The sequence below is a fragment of the Equus caballus genome, chromosome 17, assembly GCF_041296265.1.
Source record: "Equus caballus isolate H_3958 breed thoroughbred chromosome 17, TB-T2T, whole genome shotgun sequence".
Lineage (NCBI taxonomy): Eukaryota > Metazoa > Chordata > Mammalia > Perissodactyla > Equidae > Equus > Equus caballus.
In genome coordinates this window covers 49,982,961-50,005,666 of record NC_091700.1, presented here as the reverse complement: position 1 = coordinate 50,005,666, position 22,706 = coordinate 49,982,961, and the positions used below count along the sequence as shown (strand labels likewise).

The following is a 22,706-nucleotide window of genomic DNA, read 5'->3' as shown; positions in this document are numbered from 1 at the left end:
GTCCACAAATTCTTTGGTACTCCTCCCTTCAAAAGGAGGAAGTGACAAAGTGACAATGCTAGTCTGGCAAGACCAGTTCATAAAATAATGTGATTTCTGCCTTACTCTCTCTTGAATCACTTGCTGTGGGGGAAGCCAACTGCCGTGATGTGAGGATACAATACGGAGACTATGGAGAGGCCCATGGGGTGGGTAACTGAGGCTTCCTGCCAACTGCCATCTTGGCAGTGAGCCATCTCAGAAGTGGACCCTCCGGCCCCTGTCATGCCTTCATGTGATTGCAGTCCCTACCAACATCCTAAGTGGAACTTCTTGAGAGACCCTGGGCCAGAACAACCTAGCTAACCCTGATCCATAGAAACTGTAAAATAATAATTATTTGGCTTTTGTTTTCATCTGATTTATCCCCTGCAGTATTCTTCTTGTTGTTGTTGTTTTACCACTGATTTGGGGCTTATTTGTCCCACAGAAATAGATAGCTAATACAGAGGTATAAGCAGAGGTCTTCTGGAGGCTCTTACTTTTCCAGATAAATAGGAAAGATATGGCTGGAATCACCCTCTGTTTTCCTCTTTCATTCCTGAAATGTAGGCGTGATGCCTGAAGTATAGCAGCCATCTTACAACCATGAGACAACAAGCATGAGTGCCAAAGTTGGTGCATCAAGGATGATGAAACAGAATGATTGCAAGCCAGATGCCTGAAGAGACTGCTGAACAGCTGGAACAATAACAACTAGCTGGTAAATAAGTCTTAAAACCAGCAAATATATCTCTTTCATTATGTGAGGAAAAGAAATACTCTGATTTACTCTGGGCCAATTAATTTGTCATTGCCACCAAATGCATTGCTAGTTAACAGTTGGGATCAGATGTTGCTGCGTGGTCAGCGCGGAACTAGGTGTTTTGTGAATATGTTCAATGTGATTTTAGAGTAACGAATGACAAATTTGAACAATTCTAATGCAATAAGAAGCACAGGTAGATTTCCTTCCAAAACCCTGAGTTTGTAGAAATAACGGAAGGTGAATTAATAAACGGCAGCAGAATCTAGATTACCTCAGGGAAAAATGCTTTGGAGTCTTTAGCGTGCGAACAGCTCCTTTTCTGTGCTGGTGTAGATTAGCCAGTGGTCAAATTGCCTGCAATCAGGTATTGATCACAATTCTTCAAAACGCCCAAGAAACATGAAATCGAGTGAAAAATATCTTATTTTTATAAATGCTAAGATCCTACATTGGAAAGCAACTCTGCACATCTTTTATGGAATAATTAAGGCCAGCTAGCCTCAAAACATGGTCCACACATAAGTGATCTGTCATCAGAATTCCACAGAGAGGTCATCGGTATATTTGTCTCTCTCAGGACATTATTTCACCTTCAAAAAACATGAAAATATACGTTATTTTATTTTAAACTTAACTATTCTGGTTTACAATGTATATTCTCAGAAATGGTGCCATTCACACAGCTACCAGAATGGCTAAAATGTAAAAGATACATGTCAAGTCATGTTGAGAATGTAGAGCAACCCAAACTCTCAAACCAGAGTGTTGGTTGCCATTATCACATTGGAAAATTGTTTAGTATTTAATAATACTAAACATATGTGCACTCTTCGGTCCAGCAATTCCAGTCCCAAGTATATAACCAACAGAGGTGGTACACATGTTCACCAAAAGGTATGTACAGGACGGCACACAACAACATTATTTATAACAGGCAAAAACTATAAACAACCCAAACGTTCATCCACAGCAGCAAGGATAAATGAACTGTAGCATGTTCACCTGGTGACGTGCTAGAGAAATGAAAATGAATGAAGTATTGCTATACCAACAACACTGACTCTCACAACCACAATGTTGAAGGAAAGAAGCCAGACAAAAAAGAATACATACTATATCATTCCACTTAAAGTAAATTTAAAAAACAAACTGATCTATCAAAATAGCTGCGATAAAAGTCAAACTGGTGGTTAGCTTTGTCAGGATAGGAATTGCAAGGGATCACAAGGGGTCTTCTGGGGTTCTGGTAGTTTTCTATTTCTTCACCTGTGTGGGGCTTTCATGGGAATGTTCAGTATGAAGTTTGTAAAAATCCCTCAAAGTGTACATTTTTCCATATCTGATATGTTATGCTTCATTTAAAAATGGTGCCTCATTTCTCATTTATTCCTGCATTATAATTTTTTAATGCAGTATATTTATATACTAAATATAAATTTATATACTAAATATAAATACTAAGTGTTAAAATGAAGCAAGCCAAGTTTGTGACTCATAGCAACTTTTGCTTCAACAAATCAAAGGCAGGAAAAGATTGATGTCCTTCTTCTAAAACAAAAGAAAACAAAAACAGTTGTATCAGTTGGTCCAAAAAAGATGAAAGGCTGGGGTAGTATGTTTCTGGGTGGAAGACAAAATAAATAAAATAAAGCAGTGTCCCTTTTCTTACCCACCTTGGGCTGAATAGGGCCTCAAAGAAAGGGTGATAATAGAAGAGATGGAAGAGTTCACCCACTTCCCCCACCTTCCTACTTCTGATGGAATGTGAAGTTGAGAAAGAGATAGTATAGCAGTCTGGCAGATAACCGAAGCCGGGTTTTCTGTCTACCTTAATTTGAATACAGTTGCTTTGGGTTGCTCTGCTTCCCAATATTGGCACCCCCACAGGTTGCCCACTAGAAGTGTAGGAAACTGTAAGAGGCCAACAGTCACTTTGAACATGTATCAAAATTCGTCTATACCCTCAACACTCTGACTCTCAGATAGAAGATGTAAGCTTCTATCTGCTTCTGCTCTACCTCTCACATTAGCTTGTGGGCATATTTTCTCTAAGACAGTATGAAGAAAGCATGTTAAAGATGACTTATCTGGCCCTTAGGGCTTTTTTGGAGGATTTGTCTTAAGATTGGACGTCCAACATGGTGAGGTTCTATCTTAGAGATTTATCCTGAAAACCAGATGCCTCTCCAGAGCCCAGGAGTTCTGCTTCACCTTTGATTTTTTGCTTCCTGTAAAAAAATACCCAGAATTTGGTCAATTAAAAAAAAAAGGTACATGAAGCAACTTAAATATTTTTACAATTAAAAAAAATATCCAAGTCTAGAGAGATCCACATAGACTCTGTGAAGTGCAAGTGTTGTATGTTTATAACAGTTTTCACAATTTATACATGGCAAGGCTGTTTATCCTCAAGAGGGAAAATGACATGCACTTTTCCTTCTTCAGGTGCCCTGAATTTGGAGGTTTAAAATAGTCTTTTGTAGCACCTCCCCAGGATTTTGACAGACGCTTCGGGCTATTGGAAAACTTTAAAGGGATTTAACAAGAAACTGCATTGCACCATTTTCTTTTAATCTGTGTACATAGTTGTCTAGCCATGGCTAGCTTTCAACCATCCAAAAGCTGGGGGCATTTTAAATCTTATTTGTTCCTTAAGTGACTATTCATTAATGAGCCTATCTGCTTGCTTGCGTCTGAACTTAAATTTTATTTCTACTTCTACTTTCTCTAATGATTTATATCTTTTGCTTTGATTTGTTGGGCAAAATATTATGTGTCTGTTTGTGAATTGTACACTGTCCAGACTTTGGAGTTTGTTTTAAAAACATATTAAATGTCCAAGGCTCAAGATACTCTTAACCTGCCTCTTTTATAAGATAGATGCCCCAAGCTTAGAGTTCTTTTTCCTTCAAGATACTGTTAAGGGCTAACAGCACATTTCCTACCCTACTCCCACTTGTTCTCAGCACTGCACGGTCCTGCCCCCAAAGAATAAGCCCATTCTTATTCTTCTCTTAAAAGACCCAAAAAAGACTTTTAAGACCACATTCAGTGGCCCATCTCTCACCAAGAATTCTTTGGATATGCCTTTTCTTGAAAGTACATGCTCTAGATAGCCCCATAAGCATCGATGGATTTGCAGGGCAGGACTCATTCTCGCTCACAGTTCCGGGTCTGCCTCCATATAGAGGGAGCCATCTTCACGCATCTCCAGGGAGCTCTCATCTAAACCTGAGAGCCCAAGCCATCTCTGCCCTCTACCTGGGCTCTCTTTGTCAGTTCTGCTTTCTGATTACTCTTTGGAGCAACCTCCTGGAAGTAATCCCACCTTCCCTTACATCCAAGGATGACGAGGTCTTGCTTAGTGACCAAGTCCAACAGCCAAACTCTGTTTTAGTCATGTGCACCTGTATGAGAATGATAGACACGCAGTAATGGCCAATTGGGACTGGAGGACTGGGGGAGCGGGCAGTTGCATATTCCTTTACAGGAGAATAACCCCACATTCATTTATTTACTTATCCTCTACATGAGTTTCAGAGAAGGTTTGATGTGGCTGCATAACCCCATCTCCAAAGAGCAAAGTAATTAATACTTTTGGGTCATAATAATTTGAGAAGGAGATAATTAGACTATCAAAATCCTTCTGTCCTTGCAATGACCTACATGTAAGTGAAGATTAAAGTTATTCAGCTTTTGAAGAGAAGTCTTCTGTTTGGGGATTTTCAAGTATGCTTGTCAGGTACCTGCCCATCACTGGTAACATCTTTGGAATATACTTGTCGTCTCTCTGACATCAGTAAATCCATTCGTTCCCAGCTGTAATTTATCTCTTGATAAATCATGCTATCAAGTTGAAGTGTGAAAGCAATACCCTTAGGACATAAAATACCACTGAATCTGCTGTTTGGTTAATTTATTACTATTATTAGGGAACTGACAGGATTACTTTAAAAATCGAGCGCCCAGAGGCACCAGATTTTCATCAGGTCTTCGATACTGGAGCAGTGTTCAATCACACCAGGCTGACCTGGCCACTTCCCCCAGCCTCCTTCTGCCCCCAGTCCCTTTGGACAATTCTTGTCAAAAGGGAAGAGTGGCTGAGCCGGGTGCAGACTCCTCCGAAACGTTCAGACAAATAGGTAGGTCTGACAGTCAAGAGATAAAGCCTTGGGGCTTCTTTCTCAAGGAAGTTGTTTGCTTTCTTAAGAGGCCTGTCTCTCTATTCAGCTCATGACAGCATGACATTATGTATGTTGAGGTATTGCACTAAAGGCTGACATGGTACAGCAACAGGAGTTCCAAACGGGAGGCAGCAGACGTGACTAGAAATCCTGACACTAGCATTTACTAGGTGTGTGACCTTGGACAAGTTATTTTGTGCTTCTGAGCCTTGTTTTCTATAGCTGCAAAATGGTGTTAATAATAGGGTTGTTGAGAGAATTAATTAAGACAGGTGGAAATGTTTCCCTCATAGGAGGTGGCCATGAATGTTTGCTGCTCCCTCTTAATACAACATTCTTAAAGGCATAATTTATAGGGATGTATCAACGAGCCTAATTTTTCAACCACCAGTGAGTATCCATTTCTCAGTCATATTCAGATTTGTTTTAATTTGGAATTCCACCCAGCACTGGACATTAAGATAGATGGTAAATAAAGACTCCTTTGTAAGACTTTTTTTTCACACCTTAGAAGCTAATGAGATGTAGATTAAATCTCCTTACAACAAATGCCATAACCAAGCTCAACCTTGCAAAAAAGGAAAGAGAGGAGAGGCCTAAGAAAGTGAATCTAAGCGACAGCCAACCAGACAGTATTTCAACAGCATTTAACACTTTCGATGTTCTAGCATGAATGTTGTTGTAAGAGGAAATGCCCAGTATAAATTACCAGAGAGCTGGTGTGGACAACTTTGGTGGCAAATCAGGAACCTACTTAAGCTTCTGCTATTGCTGTCTCTACTCTTTCCAGCCTTCTCCCTGACAAGCCACTGCCATTGCCACCTCAAGACCTTTGTACGTGCCAGGCTCTCAGGCTAGGATACTTGTCCCTTGTCTTAACTAACCTCCTTTCACCACTTCATGCAGATCTGTGCTCAAATGTCACCTCACTAGAGGGCCTTTTCTAAACACCTTGCTAAAACAGTTCCCACATCCATTGCCCATCCCTTACTTAATCCCTCCCCTGTTTTTCATCAAGCAGTTAACACTAGCTGACATATTAATTTTGTTTCCCACTAGAATGGTAGCCCCATGAGCACAGCAGACATTTGTCTGTCTTATTCACCACTACTACGAATGCCTAAAATTATTCCTACGTATAGCGCAGAGTGAGAGGAAAAAAGGCTGGTGTCCTCCACCATCGCTTGGGACAAAGTGCCTTCCTGCAGCCCACAGGAGTTCAGTTCCTCAAAGCACGTGTCCCAGAACAGAAGCAGAGCAAAGTCCAGTGGGCACCACCTACCTAGCCTCATTCAGACTCACATAATCTCCTGCAGGCCTTCTGCAGGAGCCTCCTAACTGGTCCCCCTTCCTCGAGTTTATATTCCAATGTTTTTATCCACCCCACATATTTCCTTTCTTGTTTATTTTGGTTTTGTTTTCCTTTGGTTTGCTCATTTTTTTATTGAAGTATAATTGACATACAATAATGTGCCTGTATTTAGAAGGTATAATTCGACCCTTTTTGACATCTGTGTACACCCATGAAACCATCACCATGATCAAGATAACAATTACGTCACCCCCAAAAGTTTCTTCATGCCCCTTTGTAAACTCTCCCTCCCGCTCCTGCTCCACCTGCTCCCAACCCTCATCCCAGATTAGTTTGTATTTCCTAGAATTTTGTGTAAATGGAATCACATAGGCTGTACTCTTTCTTCTTTTTTTTCTTTTGGCCTGGCTTCTTTCACTTCGCATAATTATTCTGAGATTTAACCATATTGTTGTAAGTATCAGTAATTCTTTGGTTTTTATTAGTAAGTGGTATTATATTGAATAAATATTCCACAATTTCTTTAGCCATTCACTTGCTGATGGACATTTGGATTCCTTCCAGTTTTTGACAATTATGAATAAAGTTGCTATTAACATCCATGTACAAATCATTGTCTAGATATGCTTTCATTTCTGTTGGGTAAATACCTAGGAGAGGAACGCTGGGTCGTATAGTAGATGTATGGTAACTTTTTAAGGAACTGTCAAATTGTTTTCCAAAATAGTTGTTTTATTTTACGTTCCCATCAGCTGCGCTTCAGAGCTCCAGATGCTCTGTGTCTTTACCAGCACTTGGTATTCTCACAGCAACATCTAAATGAAGAATAAACCTGATCATGCCACTTCCCTGCTTACAATTACCCATGATTCCCACCTCCTGCAGAATAAAGCCCACCTTCTTCAGAGCTGTTTATGAGCCCCTGCCTCCCAGCACAGACACATCTTCTACGCTGTTCCCTCTCCTCATTCCCAGCCCCCAGGCCTTCTCCACTTGGCTCACAGAGATTCCTCAGTCTTCCCCAACTGCGGCATCCTCACCTGACTCTGGGCCTTTTTATATAAGCATTTCTCCATTTTTTCACTGCTATGGGCTGAATCACGTCCTCCCTAAAATTCATATGTTGGACTCTTAACCGCCAATAGCACAGAATGTGACTGTATTTGAAGATAGGGTCTTTAAAGAGGTAGTTAAGTTAAAATGAGGTCTTAAAGTGGGTGCTAACCCAATAAGATTGATGTCCTTATAAGAAGAGGAAATTTGGACATAGACACTGACAGAAGGAAGATGATGTGAAGACATGGAGAGAAGATGGCCATCTACAAGCCAAGGAGAGAGGCCTGGAAGAGATCCTTCCCTCATTCCCCTCAGAGGAAAACAACCCTGCCCACACCTTGACCTTGGAATTCCAGCCTCCACAAATGTCTGTTGTTTGAGGCATCCTGTCTGTGGTGCTTTGTTATGGCAGCTGCAGCAAACTAATACACTCATCTCTTTAACTCCTTCTCAACCCCAGGACCAGCTCACTTTTTGCTTTCTCAGTTAATTCCTCCCCATCTCTCCTGCTCAGATTTAATAGCTTCTTCTTTTATCCTTCCTGTGGTACTTTGTTCTTACCTCTATTGGGAATTTGATCTTACTGTAGTAATTATTTGTGTAAGGGTCTATCTTTGCCACTAGGTTAGAAGATTTTTTTAAAGATTTTTTTTTATCTTTGCATCTCAAGCTGTCTAGATCAGTCTTCTGACACAGCGTAGAGTTCTATGCATATTAGTTGCAAGAATTCTCTGGAACTAAGCTGTTCACCCAGATTTCTTTGCCCCATGGCTTCCTATTGCCCTTTTAAAAGAAAGAATCCCAGCAATTTCTCTTATGGGAAGTTATCCCAAAGAGATCTTTGGACAAGTACATAAAAATGGATGTACAAGAAGGTTCTTCAGAACATTGATTATAATATCAAAAAATTGCAATAGGCATAATTGTTGCTCAATAGAATTAGTTAAATAAATTATGATATGTCTCACAGAGGAATATTGTGCAGTCAATAAAAATGATGCTGTGGATCTATGTTTATTGCAATGGAAAAAAATAGCCACCCCTACTACTGAATGAAAAAAAACCAGGATACAGACCTGTGTGTATAGTATGATTTGTATACAAAGTTATGTGTGGCTATAGCTGTGGGTACTCATGCATATAGAAATACATGGAAGGACATTTGCCAAAATGTTACAAGAGTTAAATCTGTGTAGTAAGATTTCAGATTTTTCTTTTTTCTCTATACATTCCAGAAATGTTTAAATTTTTGAAAGTAGGCATGCCTTCATTTTATAGCCATAATAAAATAATAATATATAATAATAAAGAGGAGAGTAGCTGGGCTCCACTGTTCTGCTAGATCAACCCCTTTGCCCGAGCGTGGGAAGGAGCACATTCCTCTCACCCTGCTAATTCAGCTTCCTGAAAGCAGGTTGGCCCTGGGCCCAGGCCACACAGGTGGGCATCTGCACGGCACGATCGGGCTGCTTCTACTCACCTTGCCCTGATCTCCTCCAAAAATGCGTCCCGCAGTCGAGCTTTAAAAGCCTAAATTTCTCATTATTAGTTATTCCATTTGGATACTTCAATTAGGCAGCTGTTAAAATTCATGGGCAAAAAAAAAGCTATTATTAGTTAAGGACATGATAATCCAATTAATGCCCCAGCAAAAAGCTGAGCCATAAAATTATGATATGGAAAGGGAAAGAAGGGGAAATGGGCAGGAATTAGTGATTGGGGGTTGGGGGGAATCCAGCATAAACAAACTCAGTCCCCAGGGAAAGTGGAGAAGGGGCAAGAAACAAAAGGACAGGCTGAGAGAGAACTGCACCTATTTTGCAAATGTGTGGGGCAGACCTAGCTCCTTGCTGGGACACAAATACAGTAGCTGGAAAGTGCCTCGCACTCTAAGAAGAGAGATTTTTTTAAAAACCAACCACACACAGCTTGATTTTCTGTCAATGCATGCTTTACTTCTTTTTGGCCAAACCTGCGCACATAGATGATGATCATCTGTTGCAGATCAAATGAGACAAAATAATATTGTAAAGCATTACCCAGTGTTTTCCATTCCCCATATTTCCTGCTAACCCCTCTTTGGCAGATTATATTTTCCATAGATGGCCATACCAGTATATATCCCTCTCCACATGCTCACAGGGTGACATGGACAAGCCCCCCGCCATCCAGAGGTTGAGTCAATATTCCCTCCCCTTGAATGCAGGTGGACCTTTGTCACTGCCTCGACCAATGAAAGGATGCTGTGTGACTGATGAGGCTTGTCATAAAGGGCAATACGGCTTCTGCCTGGTTCTCTCTCTCTCTCCTCTTGCCCTTGGAACCCAGCCACCATGTTATGAGAAAGCCCACGGCACACGGCATGGCCACGTGAGGGTCTTCCAGCTGACTGCCCTAGCTAGGCCCCCAGCCAACAGAAGCCTCCAGATACTGCATTTACAAGCTTTACAATAATTTCAGCCCCCAGTGTCTGATGATTTCCAGCTGAGGCCTCAGACAGGGTGGGACAGAGATAACTTGTCCTTGTCTTCACTGTGCGCTGTCTGAATGCCTGGCCCACAGAAACCGGGAGACATAACAAATGAATGTTATTGCTTTGAGTAATAACTAACCAACACACACCCTACTCATACCACTGCCCTCAGGTTAGGATGCTAACAGAAAAAGGTGTCAATTATTTTATTTTCTCAGTAGGTTTTCAAGAATCATCTCTATGACAATGGCTTAAAGGAATCTAAAAATCCTAGCATTTGGCTATCAAAAAACAGAGCCCTAAAGAGGCATTATATCTATAAGCAATAAGTTTGGAAGAAAGTTAAGACATAAGAGTGAGTTTTCCAGTCAACGAAGAGACTTTTTAAAACCTTTTTAAAAATTTTCTGCTAGAGAGAAGAGAGAGAGAAGAGAGATCCACTCCTTTCTCTGAGGAGTGGATCTGAAGGGGCCTGGAAGCCCAGGGAAGAGACTTCACTGCAGGAACCCAGGCGGTGTAGACCAGAGATACTGATGGGTATCTCAGATGCCAATGGGATGGATGAAGAGGGCCAGGGACAGGGAAAATCAGGTATCTCTTGCCAGCATTGGCACATGATGACCTAGGACCAGAGGGCCTCCTAAACAATCTGTAAGTTCCAGAGGCAACTTGATATCTACCGTGGGGAAGAAGGAAAGAGTGAAAAGAAACCTAATCATTACGAACACGATTCACCCCAAATCAATTATGTTAGATATTCTGCCATCAGTGTGAGGGGGGAGGTTTCTTGAAATACTGTTTAACTTACTTGTTAAAAAATTAAGCAACATTAGTTATATATCTAAGTTATGGCTTAAGGAATTTATACCCTCTTCACCATTTTGATATTCACCTCATTTGCTAATGTTGGCACCTCCGGGGGGAAGGACATGAATGGGCCAGAGTAGGCATTCGATGAATATGTGTTAGTGAGTAAATGAATGAATGAATAATGAATTCTGAACAGCTCTGTTGTGGAAATCAGAGAACATAGATCATCTCACCTCTGCCTCCAATAGGCCAGGTCACCCTTAACAGGTCCCTAACCCTCTTGGGGCCCAAGAGTCCTTATCTATAAAATTAGATGATCTCTAATTGTAACTCCAACTCTCATATCCCACCAGACCATAAGCTACTACAGAACAGAGATCAAGATCCAGTCATTTTTATAGCGTCATGGACCTGGGACCTAGCATCGTGCCGGGTAAATAGCAGACACTCAATCAATATTTGTCGAAGAATGAGATGAACAGTATGCTATGTTTCAAACTCTAACAAGGACAATGTGTAATTTGGATGCCTTTTCAAGTACATAAATGTTAAATGAAAACTGAAGAGAAATAAACCGAGAATGTCATAATGTCATTTTCACGGTACAGCAACATTTCCTAACTGCCCAGCATTTAAGGAATAATGGTTTTATTGCCCGGGAGTCTGACATGGTGATTTGCTCTGACTTGCTTCACTGTTATTCTGACTGACAGCCTCTCTGAGCTGCCTTTTGGTGGGTAGCTGTTGCCCCTGGTGCATTTTTGATCAAAAGTACACACGTCCTGTCATCTTTTATAATCCTCAGAACTTGAAGATTGTCTTTTACTTAAGTTTTCTGAGCTGAAATTAGGTTTGAATAATAATCAGGATTGTGGATCTTCTAAAGCAAAGGGACTTTATGAGAAAATGCTATCTTATGATTCTTCAAGGCATAGAATTTCAGAGTTGAAAGATTTTTCCATCCTAGGATTTTATCTTATTAATATTCTCCTTTGCAATTCAAGTACCAAGAACTGGAAAAAATCTCTGATTGTCCTGCAGCAATGGCATTAAAGGCTCCTCATAACACACAGAGCCAGAACTGTGCCGTAATTTAGTGAAACTGAACATTGCTCTGTGACTGCTAATTTCCATCGAGATGATTCTGTCACTAAGCAAGAAAGAAAAGGTAAAATCTTGATAGAAAAAAAATCCCTTTTCCTAATTATTGTGGAGACTGTCAGATGCTTTAGGGTAAGTAAACGATTTTACTTTTGCCCTAATTTTCACCACAAGGTTCTGCTAAAAATCCTTGTGGCTAGAACTGACAGTTTCTCTTTCAATCTGCCACTTGGTAAACCCAGTTATAATTGTATAGTGATGATGCAGCCTCTTCTAAGAGACTGCTGTATCAGCGTATTCATTTTTAACCTTTATTTTCAATTATTTGCAGTTTGGAATTTAGTCCCCAAAGTCAATTTGAGAGAGTTCTTCTCTTTTAATAAAGGAAGCTAATTTACCCATTCTACAGTTGCCAAACTATCACATTTAAAAATATGAACACAAGCATATTATCCTTAAGTTTAGAAATTTGCTTCTTAAACTTTCTTAATATGTTAATCAGTAATGCAAAGTACGTATTATTTTGCCATATCCTGTGAATCTTAATAGAATCTCACTGTGAGAATCTGTACAGTGAGATTGGTACAACTTGACTACAGATCTTCTGGAAGAAGTGGTTTTTGTCCCATAGTCATATATAAGAATAATTGCATATCTTTTCTAAAGAAAGCACCCACTAGCTCCATTGACGGAAATATATAGTTGTTTACTTCCCAATATTGGTAATTCAAGTAATCTTAACAAATGTTAGAACATAAAGTTATGTCTCTACTGTGGCTCGTCTTATAAGGTCATCATATTGGGATGGAGTAGATGGCTACCAATGGGATGTGATTTGAGAGTCTCTCTCCTCCATCATGTCATTCCCACTGCACAGTATGGAATCCACATCCTGCTCATCCCTTTGACTTCATGAGATCTCTTTGAAAATGCAAACATGTTACCTCAGGGTCATGATATATTGTCACATCATGGCATGTGAATACATAAGGATTAATTTAAGAAATTAGTTAATGAATTAGGTATCAAAGTCTTGGGCTTTGAATAGTGAAACATAAGGCAATCATCAAAACAGAAGTCAAGAATTACATTTTCTTTTGAGGAAGATCAGCTCTGAGCTAACATCTGCTGCCAATCCTCTTCTTTTTTGTTGAGGAAGTCTGGCCCTGAGCTAACATCCGTGCCCATCTTCCTCTACTTTATATGTGGGACACCTGACACAGCATGGCTTAACAAGCGGTGCATAGGTCCACACCCAGGATCCAAACCGGCAAACCCCGGGCAACTGAAGCAAAACGTGCGAACTTAACCACTGTGCCACCGGGCTGGCCCAAGAATTAAATATTTTTAGCAAGCCTCTCCAATAGCATTTTATACATGCCACTGTTATAATTAATTTAGCATTTGTTTACCTTTATGTAATTATCTTTGCCTGAGTTCCCTAGAGATCAGAGTCTGAGGCAAAGATTAGAGGTCATGGCTTTACAGGAGGTGCAATCCCAGAGATGCAACAGTGAGGGGAAAGGAGAATGGGGAAGGGAAGGAGGACAGGCATAAACAAAATGGTACATTACTGAACTGGCTAAATCTTCCTAGAAAACACAGTGAGCTGTTCAGTCACATCACATCACCCTCCCCTTCTAGTCAGCCATGTGGAACCACTGCACCTAAGAATAGTCTGTGTCAACAGGAAGGGAAGATGTACCTGCCAGGATCCTCCAACTCCTGTTTATCACTGGTCAAAGGTCACCACACCAAGTGTCAACTCTCCACCCATTTCTGAGTTATGATATCCAGTCCCTCCTAGAAGGTGCTAGAACAGCCCAATCCATAGCCAATGATGCAGCACTTCCTCTGAGCCCAGAAGTGCTGGGAAGTCACAGCCTCTATGAGTTCCGTCAAATCACATCTGAGCCAAGATGCCACAAGGCCCCTGACTGAGTGAACAAAATGGATCCCTTGCCGAAGCCCAGATGGTAGGAGTAGGAATCAGACTATGGCAGTGTTGGCCAGGCTGTCTACCCAGCAACCAGTCATCCAAGGCTGGAGGGCAGGTGGGCTGAATAAATCTGGAAAAGTACATAAAATTGTTTGGTACTAAAATCAGTGCTCTGTCTATCTTGGTCAACTAGATTATGGGCTCCTTGATGTCAGAAATCCTATCTTACAGTCCCAGCATCTTTGTACCCCCAGAAGCTAAGGACAAGGTATAGCACACCAGACTGAACTAAGCCTTGTTAGGATATGGTTTTGTAAATGCTAGTCCGATCTGGCCATTCTGTGCACTAGAGTGTTGGCTATAATTGTCAAATGGGTTGGTCCATCTCAACTGTTTACCTGTAGCACTTTTGGAATAGGATCCTTTCATCTAGGTCATTATTTTAAAAACAGCAAAAAAGATAAAACAGAAACAAGAACACCCCCAGTATCCTAAGTAATTAAGAAGACAGACTTTGGAATCTAACAGACCTACTGATAGATTCATGTAACCTCAAGCAAGTCACCTCACTGGATCTTGTTTTTCTTTTCTGAAAAATGGGGATAATAATATCTGTTTCATTGCACTGTTGAGAGTTATGTTGGACTGTGCTATGTCAACTTGGTTAAACTAGGAACCATGTTTCCCAGACACCTGTTTCCTGTGTGATTAAGGTTGGAATTGGCCAAAAGAGGAAGTTGCCCAAAATTTGGAGGTGGAAGGGAAGCAGAGAGGAGGGGAAGGGCAGAAGGCTTTCTTTGCAGTCAGCTATCATGACGGCTTTACTGTGGTTCCTGGTGAACCCAGCTGACACTGACTTCCCTCTGCCCCCCGTCTAGCTTATCTCCCCAACTGCTGGCTCTGCTCATCAACAGCAACCACAGGCCCACCCCTAGATGCTTGGCTGCAAACCCACAGAGGCAGCTGCTACAAAGAGGCAACAGCTTCCCATCGTCCCCTCCAAGAGCTTCCCCTTCACAATCCATCTTTGGCAGCTTGGACGTGCTTGGCTTCCCAGACTTCTCCAGCAAATTCTGAGTTGTCCACCTGAGCCAGTGCTTCAGGAGAACTGGTAAATGGCACCTCCCACCCTCCAACTCCCTCTTCCAGACCTTTGCTTTCCCCAGCTCCTTCCACAGTTATAATAAACCTGCTTTCCAGGGAGAGCCTGCTTTGTAGCCTTTGCTGATTTCTGTGGTGTGAATACTCCACTTTTCAAGCTACAAGATTAAGTCACTGAAAATGGAGTTGGGAAGAAAGGCACCCAGCACATCCTGAACAAGCCGCTCATCCTGTGACACTCACGGTGGCTCTGCTTCCCTGCCTGAACTCTGATTCCCACAGGGAGATTAGATGATGACAGGTATCGTGCTCAACACATCGCCTGGCACACAGGAGACGCTCAATAAATTAAAGTTAGTGTGTTACAGAAACCAGTCCTCATGCTGTTTGGATCTGAATCTGCTAAAGGCATGTATTTGCTTGCAACCTGCAAAGAGAAAAATAGGCCCTGAAATAAAAGGATTTTCCAACAAAGGCAAGAACCATTTTTACATAGATTAACGCAAGTCTGTTGCATTTCTTTACAAATTAAGAAAACAAATTCCATTTCCTCCAAAACAAATATGGATTGAGTAAATAATAGAATCTTTCGCACATGCAGCAGGAGAAGGTTGCATTCCATGAATATTAAGCAGCAATTTTGTAGTTAACATTAAATGACTATCTCAGGGAGAAATTTGTAGTTACTGAATCTGTCCAGAAGCTTCCAGCTCCTTTCCAATAAACTTAATAACAAACAAAGCCTGTGTAAATTTAAATTTAAATACTGCCTTTCCCCTCCTGTCTGGTCTTTTAACTGTGCTCTTTGCTAGCTTTGTGGCTGTGGCCACGGAATGTAAATACCCTTATCTCATCAGTGTGAAGCATTTTCAAAATTCAAAGCACTTGACATATAGGGTTCTTTTCTTCCTGGCTTATCAAACAGCATGATGATTTATACTTGCTTTTAATCTCAGCTGAGGGTTTTGGGTCTGTAACTTCAGTTTCCCCAGCTGAAAATGACTCCATCAATGCCTACTTTGGAGATGATTGTGTATGGATTTTTAAACGGTTAATTTGGGCATGAAAACACACAGTAAACTACTCATTCTTCCTCACCTCAGAATGGGTGAGACTTTTAGCCAAATATTGCTAGGAGAAATTTCTCTTCACAGATGCTGTGCAAATTCTCTTTTTTCTTTGCCCTGGAGCTACATTATTTGCTGAATCTCTTCTTTGCTTTACAAAATTCTACATCTGAGACCTCTGTGCTCCGCGAAGGACGCTTCTCTGTTTCAGGGTTTTCATTCAAGTGATGGAGAATTTTCAGTTTCTCAGTCAACAACTGTCCAAAATTTATGTTTCAGTCATCAAGCTTATTTCTGAGGAGATTTGCTTTCCTCCAAAGTGCGCTCTCTACAAATAGTGGCTGCCTCTAATAGTCACCCGGAGGTGACTTTTTGTTCTCTGTTCTGATCTCTCTTTCTGTCTCTTTGAACTACATTGTGACAATGGGAATGCTTTTATAAATCCTGGCTTGGATTGGGGGGTGAGGGGGTAGGAAAGAAAACAACATCTAGGTTAACTATAACCTGAACAAAACATCCCTTATTGTACAGAATTCACTACGTCTATGTTATTTCTTGTATAAACCTATCAACATGAAGAAGGGGAAGTCATTCCAGGCACAAGAAATAACATGTGCAAAAGCGTGATGATAAGAGAAAAAATACTGCAGTTCAGTATCAGGAAATTAACCAAAGATGGAACAGTAGCAATAAATTTCACAACTCTGCAAAACATGGTACCGTTTCTGCTCCTGACCTTGGATCGGTGAAGTCTCCATCGTCATCTTTAGACCAAGAAAAAGTTAAGCAGGAGGAATGGAGCAAGGATAACAATGGAGACTTCTTTCTTCGTACTTTGTACTCTGCATATGTAAAAGAATGACAGAAAAATGGCTGGCAGACATCACACTGTTTAAACAGATCTTGTATACTAAGCTAAGGCTTTGGACTTGACCGGGCAGGAAACAGGAATCCATTGTATGATTTTTAGCACAGAAACGATGCGAGCAAATTTGAATTTGACAAAAAGACCGGAGACAAGATCCATTGGGGACTATTGCCATAACCCATGCCAACAAGTGCCAGAGGCTTAAACTAAGGCAGTGGTGTGGGGATGGAGATAAGAGAAGGGCTTACTGAGAAACTGAATGATTCCTATAAGCCTTGGAGACTTAAGGACTCAGGGGTGACTCTACAGATCTGGTGTGAGAAATGGGTAGATTTCTGCTTCAAAGGGAGAATAGAGAAGGAAAGGATGTGGGGAGGAGGGGGAGGAGCTCAGCTTTTGACTTCGTCTGAGAGATACCCATGGCTAAGCTAGTAGCATGAGAACGAGGCAGTGGGATGTATAGGCCAACACCATTGCTCCCCGGGGCCCTCCCTTCATGTCTCCCATGTCTCTTGAAGCTCCCTTAAGGACACTTGTGTTTCTGGCCATCCCCATACACTCAGCCCTTTTCTATACTCACACTTCCCGCTCTTATTGAGGGATCTTATTGAATTGAGAAATTCACCTATCTCCAATGTAGAAATAACTCCCAGATCTATGTCTTCAGTTCAGATTTTTCTCCTGAGGTCCAGACCCTTAGATCTAGCTTCTTACAAAGCATCTGCCATTACCCATCCCATAGGTAACTTAGCTCCACAAGACCAAAATTTAATACATCATCTCCCAACCCATATAGCTGCATCTATTTCTCTTTCCATATTCTCTCCTTTTATCTTGATCCATGGTCTCCTAAGGCAGAAACCTGGGTCATCATCCTTCCTGCTTCCTCTCCTCATGCCCAACATTTACCTGGACCAAATCTTTTGATTCTAATGCCTCTTTCTCTTTCTACTTCATCTCTGCTCTTCTCTCCCTTGTCTCAGCCTCAGCACAGTCCCTCATGTATTTCCTGTACTTTTCCAACTACCTCCAACCTAGACCCTCTGCCTCTCATCTGGCCCCCTTCTCAAACTGTCTTCTGCCAGGTTGCCAGAGCTTTTTAAAATATAAATATGATCATGCAGCTTAAAATACTTTTACAAATCTATGTGCCCCAGTGGATAAAGGACAAACTTCTGGGTGAGGCACTGAGATCGTGGACATTCGGGTTCTGCCCTTCTCCAGCTTCATTTCATAACACTTGCTCACACACTGTTGTGGCTGCTGTGCTCTTTCTCCCTTTTTACCTTCACGCTCTGTCCTCCGCCCTGACCCTGTCTACTCCAGGGGTTTATTCTTCATGATTTTTTCGAGGAGAACTTCCCTGTCTCCAGGCAGAGCTAGGTGCTTCCTGATTTACCCCTCATCAGCATCTTACGCATCCCTCTATTCTAGCACTGCTCTCATTGGTGGACTCATTTGTTTATTTATCATGTCCTCTTCCTAGGCCATAATCCCTTCCAGAGTGAGGACCATTTCCTTCTCCACAGCATTTGGCATGATGCCTGGAACACAGTGGTCCTTTAATAAATGTCCATTGCATCAGTAAATGAATAGATACAGGAAAGACAAAGACAATTCCTATGCTCTTCCTGGAACCTGTCTGTGACTTCTCACTCTCTCTTCTTATTATATAGCATTTACTCTCATTCTGAGCTTCCTGACAGCCAATGCATAAAAAGAAACAATAAAGGATATGGCTTTTGTCACCTGAAGAAAGCAAAACTTTCACTTCTTCAATAGAGACAAACTTTTTCCTGATAATAAATTTTAAAAGGGATTCATTGCATGAGTTCTTGCACAAGGAACATTGAACAACATAATGGGCAGTATCTTTAAGTAGTTTTTACAGAAGCTATGGAAATATTCTTCACTTCACTGTTTCCAGTATTAATGCTTTAAAAAAAAAAAAAGATAAAGACCTAGCACTAAAACTTGATTCGTGAAAGAGTTTCTACCTGAAAAGGCTAAGCTAATGAACACCACATTTAGAGCCTTCTGGTGGTCAAGGATACAGCTTAACATATGTAGGAGACTGCACATCTATAAACTCTATTTCTCAAATATCAATTCTCTCAGCCAGGATTTGACAGGAGCTAAATGACAGCTCAAAATTGGATTCTCTGAGAGCCTAGAAAACTCCCACTCATTCAAGGGTAGCTATTTGGAGCATATAAACTCTTGCCAGATTGAGAGAAGAATTTGGCCCAGTGAATAAAAATATAGAAAATAAATGCTCAGAAACTGTAGGAGGAGGAGAGGTCCTGGGTTGGTTGTCTAACCACACCATTTGGTTTTATTGCACTGCATAGTGACACTCAAACAAAAAGTTGCCAGTGTGTGGACTTGTCACTGGCCCACAAGTACACCAAGACCATGAGACATTCATCTTTCTATGGCTTTGTGTCAAAAAGCTCTAGTCACTTTCCCCCCAGCCTCTACCTACAAAGACAAATATGAATTCATCAGGAATTAAACCTCTGGAAATGGGACTTGGGGTGTGGGGTGGGGGGGGAGTAAATTGTCAAAGGAAGAGGCAGGTACCTAAATAGCCAACAATCCTTCAGAATGTTAAACACAATAGAAGCTTTCATTTTAGTCAGAAACCTGCTTGCAAGGGGAAAGCAGAACAGCAGAAAAGAGTTCAAATCAGACAGGCATCAGGCAGAGCAAGGCAGCTGCAGACTTCATCAGCTCCAGTTCCATCATCACATTGTTCCAACAATAAAATCTGAGCATGGCATAGTTGAAATTCATTTGCAAGAATAACCATTATAGCAATGATCAGAACCCAAAAAAGACTTTCACAGTGATAAAAAATAGGCAAAAATATTGTTGCGATAATTATTTTCCCATGTAAATCTGCTAAATATTGAGACCTCTGATATAAAGAAAATGAAAGAAATCTAACTTCTAAAATAAAGCTGCTAGAAAATATCAGCAAAGCATTTTCTAGAGCAAAGTAAGTGGATGTTGCTTCAGTATATTGATTAATATATAATCCAAACGTATTGACTTATGTGTAATTAACAAAAGAGTTTAATTAATCTGCTGATTGAAAATGTCACCAATCTTATTCAAGTGAATTTTAATTCAAAGATAATATCATTACGAGTATTATGCTCAAGTAATTTCTTTTAATTAATCATAAAACTTGTTCTCACATATGTCTTTAGCCTCAATAAATCATAAAATAGCAGACAAATTTTCTTTCTAGGAGAAAATTAAAGATATCAATTTGAAACACTTTATATTATTGCTTGATGTGTTCTGAAATGAAATGAAATGTTTCAAAAGATACCTTCTTTCATTCTTCTCTGCTTATGTAGTCATATAGGATGACAAATCTTTTGTGAGCATTCTTGTATCCATGAATAAAATAAAATTATTTAAATTATTTTGAAAGAAAGGATGTGTTTTCTCAGGCTTGAGAAATATCTGAGTTTGTTTTTCTGAAACCTTGGCAGAAAAACAAGGACCAACTACTGAATAATCATTCAGATGACAAGTCTTCATTAGGTTGAATTACTGAAATGAAACTATTTCAGTAATTGTCATGCTTCTCTCATCCTATATAGCAAGCTAAAATGAACAAAATGCACTTTGGGTCTAGAAAGCAGATCCCCCAAAGCCAATTAGAGCTCCCAAGCTAGTAGGATACTAATTAGCAATTATTTCTGCCCACTGATGCCCAGGCATCCTGGGCTGCTAAATTTTCCCCTTGTCCTAAACCACCAGACTACACTTACTGAATAGTAATAGTTCTTTCTAGGGTGGTTTACAGAAGATGTGCCTGAACAACACTAAATGCCCTCCTCCCTCATCCCTGAGAAAGATAAATTGTGTGCAGATAAGGAAGAGCTGAAACAGGTATAGGCTTAAGATGGGGATTTTTAACAAAGGGCACTAAGTTATAATAAAATAGCCTGAGAAGGGTGAAGAGCAATAAGAAGGATGGATACAGGTAGAAAGGAGAGGGGGTTTAGAAAGAGAAGTGGGGTGAGATGGGAGAAAAAAAGGGCAGAGAGAATGGAGCAGAATTACTCTTTTCCTACCTCCTTCTCTCCACCGGTGCGAATCAATTTGCACTTCATACAGTGAGACCTAATTAAACCAAAATTCACTTTCCAGGAACCCCAAAGTCACTTGGAGATCCTGTTGTCTGTACTAATCAAAATGCCAAGAGAGCATCAGAAGTCTGAAGAAAAGCAAATCCAATTTTGAGGAAATTCCAGTGCATTTTCAGGATGTTTAGATTGTTACCATAATTCCCATTTCCTCCTCTAAGCACAATTTTCCTAAATCAGTAAATCCAATGATTTTTTTCTCCCCTCCAAAGGAAAAGTTTAGAATATGAGGTGGTGTAAAAAATATCCCTTTCATTCATAGGCTACAGAGTCCCTTAAATTGATAGATGAAAGTCCTAGGAGATTCACTGGTAAATAATGGTTCTCATGGCCAGCACATTTTTCTAGTGAAGATTACATGATTTTTACATTTATTGAATTAAATTTAACAAATATTTATTGAGCCTCCATCATATCCAAGATAATATGCTATGAGTTATAGGGTAGTCAGATGCAAAATGGTGCCAGCTTTCAAAAATTTTGCTATTTGGACTACACTAAGATATCACCTTACACCTGTTAGAATGGCTAAAATAACCAAGACAAAAAATACCAAATGTTGGAGAGATTGTGGAGAAAAAGGAACCCTCATACACAGCCAGTGGGACTGAAAACTGGTGCAGCCATTATGGAAAACAGTATGGAGATTTCTCAAAAAATTAAAAATAGAAATACCATATGACTCAGCCATCCCACTACCAGGTATCTATCCAAAGAACTTGAAATCAGCAATTCCAAAAGTCCCGTGCACCCCTATGTTCATTGCAGCATTATTCACAATAGCCAAGACGTGGAAGCAACCTAAGTTCCCATTGACTGATGACTGGATAAAGAAGATATGATATATATGTACAATGGAATACTACTTAGCCATAACAAAGGATAAAATCGTCCCATTCACAACAACATGGATGGACCTTGAGGGTATTATGTTAAGCAAAATAAACGAGACGGAGAAAGACAAACTCTGCATGACTCCACTCATATGTGGAAGATAACAAACACATGGGCAAACAGAACAGATTAGAGGTTACTAGGGGAAAGAGGGGTGAGGGGTGAGCACAAAGGGTGAAGTGGTGCACCTATAGCATGACTGACAAATAAGAATGTACAACTGAAATTTCACAAGGTCATAAACTATCATAACCTCAATAAAAAAGAAAAAAATGTTGCTATTTGGAAGAATGAAAACAGAGAACAAAGTAAGACAAGTAGACACATTAACCAATGACTCTAACAGAGGCAAAAGAATGTAAAGTTCATAAAAAGATACCCAAAAAATGAGGTAAGATGTCAAGGAGGGTGTCTTAGTCTTTGTAGGCTGCTAAAACAAAGTACTGAACACTGGTGGCTTGTAAACAACAGACATATATTTTCTCACCGTCTTGGAGACAGGAAGTCCGAGATCCTGGTCAGGTTCTGGTGAGAGCCGTCGTCTGAGTCACAGACTGCCAACTTCCTGTTGCATCCTCACACAGTGGAGAGCAGAGAGGGTGTCTCCTCTTAAAAGGGCACTAATCCCACTCATGAGGGTGGAGCCCTCAGGACCTCATCCAACCCTAATTACCTCCCACAGGCACCACCTCCTAATATCATCTCATTGAGAAGTAGAGTTTCAACATCTGAATTCTGAGGAGACGCAAATATCCAGTCTATAAACAGGAGAGACAATACCTGGTTTCCTTGCAAGGATTCATTCATTCATTCAAAAAGCATATCATGAGCTCTGCCCACGGCCCACATCCTTTGCCAGGAGTGGTGTGTGTGGTAAACAAAACAAACAAAAGGGAAAAATAATAAAGTACCAGATCGAAAGTTAGTTATTTTTTCCTTTCAGTGCTT

At 40.6% G+C, this 22,706-nt stretch overlaps 1 long non-coding RNA gene across 1 annotated transcript; it reads right to left on the bottom strand.

Moving 5' to 3' along the window:
• Positions 1–1,192: 1,192 nt before the first annotated feature.
• LOC138918523 (uncharacterized) lies at positions 1,193–22,343 on the bottom strand. Its single transcript, XR_011427979.1, has 4 exons — positions 22,246–22,343; positions 8,820–8,918; positions 6,934–7,098; positions 1,193–3,015 (listed from the first exon to the last, which is right to left on the bottom strand). It is a non-coding gene; the product is annotated as an uncharacterized lncRNA (long non-coding RNA).
• Between the last annotated feature and the right edge of the window lie 363 nt (positions 22,344–22,706).